This window comes from Macrotis lagotis, chromosome 6 (assembly GCF_037893015.1).
Source record: "Macrotis lagotis isolate mMagLag1 chromosome 6, bilby.v1.9.chrom.fasta, whole genome shotgun sequence".
Lineage (NCBI taxonomy): Eukaryota > Metazoa > Chordata > Mammalia > Peramelemorphia > Peramelidae > Macrotis > Macrotis lagotis.
In genome coordinates this window covers 14,743,641-14,750,113 of record NC_133663.1, presented here as the reverse complement: position 1 = coordinate 14,750,113, position 6,473 = coordinate 14,743,641, and the positions used below count along the sequence as shown (strand labels likewise).

At 41.4% G+C, this 6,473-nt stretch overlaps 1 pseudogene; it reads right to left on the bottom strand.

Annotated features, from left to right (window-relative positions):
• Positions 1–700: 700 nt before the first annotated feature.
• LOC141491583 (ATP synthase F(1) complex subunit epsilon, mitochondrial-like) lies at positions 701–856 on the bottom strand (annotated as a pseudogene).
• Between the last annotated feature and the right edge of the window lie 5,617 nt (positions 857–6,473).

Sequence of the window (6,473 nt, the reverse complement as noted above, 5' to 3'; positions counted from 1 at the left end):
TTGTTGCACTGATGGAATGAGCAAGTCCATCAAGGTTGATCATCACCCCCATGTTGCCATTAGGGTGTACAGTGTTCTTCTGGTTCTGCTCATCTCACTCAGCATCAGTTCATGCAAATCCCTCCAGGCTTCCCTGAATTCCCCTCCCTCCTGGTTTCTAATAGAACAATAGTGTTCCATGACATACATATACCACAGTTTGCTAAGCCATTCCCCAACTGAAGGACATTCACTCAATTTCCAATTCTTTGCCACCACAAACAGGACTGCTATGAATATTTTTGTACAAGTGATGTTTTCACCCTTTTTCATTGTATCTTCAGGGTATAGAACCAGTACTGGTATTGCTGGATCAAAGGGGATTTACATTTTTTTTGTCCTTCGGGTGTAATCATGGACTAATTCTTAAAAGCCTCCTTACAGATGAATAAGTATATTTTGTGACTCAACTGCAAAATGAGTAAATATATAAATTGGAAAGTATATGACACAGGGGTGGGTTATAAGAAAAGCTGAGCACCCCATGATTGATATTTTCTTTTACTTTTTTTTGAATCAGGGCTTAGTTTATTGGTATGTCAGAATACACAGACAAGTGTTTTCCTCTCAACAGCAAACCATGAAGTGAGATAGTTTCCAATCTGCCATAACATATAATTGAAAATCTTTACCTTGGAAATGTAGCACTAGTCAGGTTACATTATTCCTTTTTACCTTTCACTATTTTTACACTGCTGCCAGAAACCTTTTCAGCATGTACTTTGAATTCAGTCTTCAGTGCATCTCTTGCTGCTTTTGCACAGATCTGGGAATATCAGATAAAGCTGAGTCCAGCCTGTCTCCAAGAGGTGACCATGGCTGCAGGGAAGGAGGGCAAGGGACCAAAAGATGGAGAAGTCAACTGGTTCTGTGATTGACATGTTCAATTTGAGATGCTGGAGAAGACTTTCGAAAGTCCCTTAGATAGTGAGAAGATCAAATCAGCCAAAATTTATAGAAATTAATTCAGGGTATATTCACTGAAAGCTGAAACTTAACTAATTTGAGATGGGAATCATTGGAAAAGACCCTGATGCTAGAAAGATTGAAGGCAAAAGAAAGGAGTTGCGCAGTATGCTTTGGATAGATAGTGTCATGGGAAAAAAATGAACATAAACTTGAACAGGTTTTGAGGGATGGTGGAGGATCAGAAGACCTGGAGTACTGTGGAGTACTGTGGAGTACTGTGGAGTACTGTGGAGTACTGTGGAGTACTGTGGAGGACTGTGGAGGACTGTGGAGGACTGTGGAGGACTGTGGAGGGCTGTGGAGGACTGTGGAGGACTGTGGAGGGCTGTGGAGGGCTGTGGAGGACTGTGGAGGACTGTGGAGGACTGTGGAGGACTGTGGAGGGCTGTGGAGGACTGTGGAGGGCTGTGGAGGACTGTGGAGGACTGTGGAGGACTGTGGAGGACTGTGGAGGACTGTGGAGGGCTGTGGAGGACTGTGGAGGGCTGTGGAGGGCTGTGGAGGACTGTGGAGGACTGTGGAGGACTGTGGAGGACTGTGGAGGACTGTGGAGGACTGTGGAGGACTGTGGAGGACTGTGGAGGACTGTGGAGGGCTGTGGAGGACTGTGGAGGACTGTGGAGTACTGTGGAGGACTGTGGAGTACTGTGGAGTACTGTGGAGTACTGTGGTCCTGGGGGTTACAGAGAATAAAATGTGACTGAATGACTGGACAATAACAGCAACATAGACAGTAGGCATCTCAGAGGCAGACTTTCAAATATACAAATTATCACACAACATTTTCTAGTTTAATATGGGATCATAATGGGTTAAAAGCTGCAAGAATCTCAGAAGACATTTGGTTCAATTCTCTCACGCTAAGAGACATAGAATCTGAGATTTAGGGAGTATAATGGAATTGTCCATGGGCAAAAGATAAAAGATGGGAGAGTTTGACTAGGTACTTTGACTCAAAAGCCAATACTTTTCCAATCACACCCTACTGACATCAAATCCCAGTAAGATTCCTATATCCTTAATTTCAAGTGAACCAAAGGAATGCATACATTTATATGCATTTGAATAGAATTTATTGAATAGAATATACTTTTTTTTTTTTTAGGTTTTTGCAAGGCAATGGGGCTAAGTGGCTTGCCCAAGGCCACACAGCTAGGTCATTATTAAGTGTCTGAGGCTGAATTTGAACTCAGGGACTCCTGGCTCCAGTGCTGGCGCTCTATTCACTGCACCACCTAGACACCTTAGAATATAAAATTTAAAAACACATTAAACTTTCCATGTAGTTGGAAAACTCTAGGCTTGACCATATGATTTTCCAGCAGTTGTAATTGCTCCCCGTGATATCTGAGTGATCATCTCCATTTATGCAGTAACTTACCCACAATAATTTCTAGGAAATGACATAAAACACATAATTAAAGAATAGAAAGAGAGGTGAAGAGACAGCTAACAACAGTGAGGGAGAAGAGAGTTTGAATGATGCATTTGTTCTATTACATGAGGTAGAGGAACAAGAATCATGTAGGAAATGAAAGGATGGATTGTTTGTATCTGTGGAGGTTCACATTACTGGAATTATAGATGGACTGAAAACCCTTAAAATAGCTGCAAGATAGACCTCTAAGTACTGAGGACTTAAAGATAAAAACAACTAAGTGACTCTCAGAGTATATACATACCATATACACAAGTATATTAGTATTACTAGCTAGTATTTATATAGTGCATTAAAGTTTGCAAAGCCCTTTAGAAACATTATCTTACTTTACCCTCATAAAAACTCTGGGAGAATGATGGTATTATTATTTCTATGTTACAAATGAGGAAACTGAGGTAGACAGAGGTTAAATGATTTGGCCAAAGAAACTCAGTAAGTGTCTGAAGCTGAATTTGATCTCCTCAAATAGACATAAAACTTTCATTATTCCTATAAGCAGACCAGGTCCCAACCCTTCCATGATTGCTCATTATGTTCTTTCATCCGTCTTTCCATAAGTTTACCACAGGGGTGCAAGCTACCTGCCTTACTTACTTATTCCTGACATTTCAAGAATACCAGGGGAATAGCACCCTGGCTATTCACATTGCAAACTTCTACCTCCATATGTGGCCAACCCATCTTTGCTTCATATCTTACATTTACTTGGTGATATCTCTCATCCTTATTTTTTTTAAAAATTTTCTTTATTTAAGGCAATGGGGTTGTGGCTTGCCCAAGGTCACACAGCTAGGCAATTCTTAAGTATCTGAGGTTGGATTTGAGCTCAGGTCCTCCTGCCTCCAAGACTGGTGCTCTATCCACTAGGCCACTTAGCTGCCTTTTATCCTTATTTTTTGAAGTGTATATTTTTTCACATAGAAATATCATAGATTATTATATGGATGTAGATTTATATGGATATATCTACGTACATGGACAGTTGTATGCATCTATGAGAATAAGATCTACCATGGGAGGCTTACTTTCTTTCTTTTTTTTTTTTAGGGTTTTTTTGTAAGGCAAACAGGGTTAAGTGGCTTGCCCAAGGCCACACAGCTAAGTAATTATTAAGTGTCTGAGGCCAGATTTGAACCCAGTTACTCCTGATTCCAGGGCCTGTGCTTTATCCACTATGCCACCTAGCTGCCCCTGGGAGGCTCACTTTCAAACACTGTGAGAAAGATTCCTAACCAAATCATATCCTGAGGTCAAACAGTATAATCTTTTACAAGTCTATGGAATAACACCAAGTCTTCTTGAGTAGTTTATTTATTCCCAGGGAAATAATTTCCAAAATATGTTTTGATCACCATTAAGGTCTTTCTAGTCCATACCTGGCATCTCCTTGCTTATGATATCAGAGATGGGTAACCAATCAGATGTGTTTGAGCAAGAATCATTCCTTCCTTCTTCTTTGCATTAAAACCTGTGAACTTTGCCAGCTATGGTAAAGCGGTGGAGCTGCCTTGGTATGTGATAAAACAAACTATGAAGTCACTCAGTTCATTGAACCAGGAGGAGTGAAGAGGGATGACTGTGCCCTATCCAGAGAGAGAGAGTGCAGGAACATCACTGAACCCTTCCTTTCTAGAACTGTTACATCCTTGCTTATGTCTGACCCCTTAGGTTTAACTTGGATGGCCTCTGTCCTGACCTAGATGTCTCATTTTGGACAGCATGGCTTCTCTTGTACATTATAAAATGTTAACTATTAAAGGCCTCTTGTTTTTAGCACCATTGGACAGCCTGCCTCATTCAAGAAAGGTCCAAAGTCTCAAAATACTGCCAACCAACGTAGAAAAAGTCAGACCTGAAAACAGACCCTCAATTCATTCAGATCATGCCCTTTGGTCAGTTATAACTGGAATGCTAATAGTTCCTGTTACCAAGTATTCTTCAGGAGGATTTACACACTGGGGGACATGAATTTCCCTTCAGAGAAGAGAGTGTCTGCTGTAGTTCATAGCCCTACTATCAAATAGCTGTTCCCTCCCAGTCCCCCATCTTCAAAGCACATATTCACACAGAATGGGGTCATTAATATTTGTTTCTCCAGGCAAACATCTTTTTTGTTACAGGACAATTGTCTCTTGGGGAAAGTATCAAGTGACGATTCATTTCTTCTTACTTTTAATATCTATTATAGATGCCAGTGTTTGCTATGAGGGTGCATCCAGGAAGTTTTATTGCATTTAAGTAAACAAAGACAGAGTTTGAGATGAAAATGTCATGAGATGTGCAAATCTTCAGTAGAAGGTGACCATTGCTATTGCTGTTTCCAACTGCCATGTCTGGTAATCTGAGCCTACTCTAGCATTAAGTCACCCAGAATTATAAGCTTGTCTTCTTTTGGTCTCCAGGTCTTCATAAAATTTTTCTTTAACTTCATCAGTGTTTGTAATAGTGGGAGGTATTGAGGATGGTGGCATGGTATTTTCCTGGAAGTGGGAATCTCTTTGTCATTAGTCTGCCATTCACTCCTTTTGGTAGACTTTCGAGAATGCTGACTAGATTAATTTTGATCACAAAAATCTACCCCAACTTCACAGCTTTCCCTTTCACTGTGACCACTCCAGAAAAAACGTGTGTCCAACTCTGACTTCAGTTAGTTGGCCTTCATTTGCCAGCCTTGTTTCACTCAGGGCTGCTATTTGGATATGATACCTTCTGGGTTCTCTTGCAACAAGAGCTCTTTGTCTTTCAGGTCTATTGGATTTGCTGTCTATGAGTGTGCGCTCGTTCCATGAATGAATGTTGAATGAAATCTTCTTTGAAGAAGTTTTTGTAGACTTTTTGTGTCTTGGTTGCAATGGGGTATTCCCTGTCTGCCATGGTAATCAGGCCAGGGTTGGGTAAGCAGACAATTTTTAGGGGCACCTTTTCTAGCCCTTTCTTCATATCAAGAGGCGAGCAGTGTGATCCTTAAAAGGGCTGCTCAGTTACCCAGCGGGTTGCCAAATCTCACTGTTCCTTCCAGTGGAGAAACAACCATATGGCCTGTGCTGCCTGTGTGTAGGGTTATGACTCCCAGTGTACCCACATCTACTGTTTCATCACTTGCCTGTTGCCATAGGCCTTTAAGGAATGGTTATGAGTGATGTCTTTTGTTGCATGCATAAATTGGATTTAAGTGAGGGAGAACTGCATAAAATCAACTGCCTTATTCTCTCTTCCAAAGTTATCATTATCCAGCATAGTAAGACAGAGTCAAGACAACTGTGATACCTCTAGATGCAGTGGATGACCTTGGCATCTTCAATGGCTAACAAAGCTCTAAGTACTCTATAGCCTCTACTTCAGTTGGTTTTATGGCTGTTGGAATGAATTGCTCTCCTCCACACATTCCACTGGTGGAAGACTTCACATGCTTGGGGTAGACGCCCCCCCCCCCCCACTCACCGATGAGTTTGAGACTCCCTCAATTACCCTCAATCTGATTTAGTCTACCTGCCATGGTATGCATACTACAGCTTCTTGGAGTCATAGAGTTAGGTAGCTCAGGTGAACATCAAAAGTGGAAAGCAGCCTTGAAGAAGACTCAACAACCCTCACACCAAGGTACTCTCTTCCTTGAACAGAGCCTACACCTCAGACAATGTGATTGCAAGGAGAAAAGACAGACAGGATATGAGAGTGACAAAGTGGCACTGCTGGGCATGGTGGTAGATTGTGTAAGCACAGTGTATGCACAGTGCTGGAATGATCACAGATTCATCCTCTCTAGGCTAAATATTCACATTCAACCAAAGTGGCAGTTCTATGGAAATGAATACTAGAAAAATTAATGTCAAGAGATTAGAGTGTCTTTCTGAGCTGGAACAATTTGTTGCTAATTTGGAGGGAAAACTGAGCCAACACACCTGGCAACAGTGGAGGAGAAAAGAAGTGGACAGCTTTCAGAGACCTGCTGTACAACACTGCATTTACTCATCTGGGCCAAAACATGCACAATCACCAAGACTGGTTTGATAAAAATGATGGG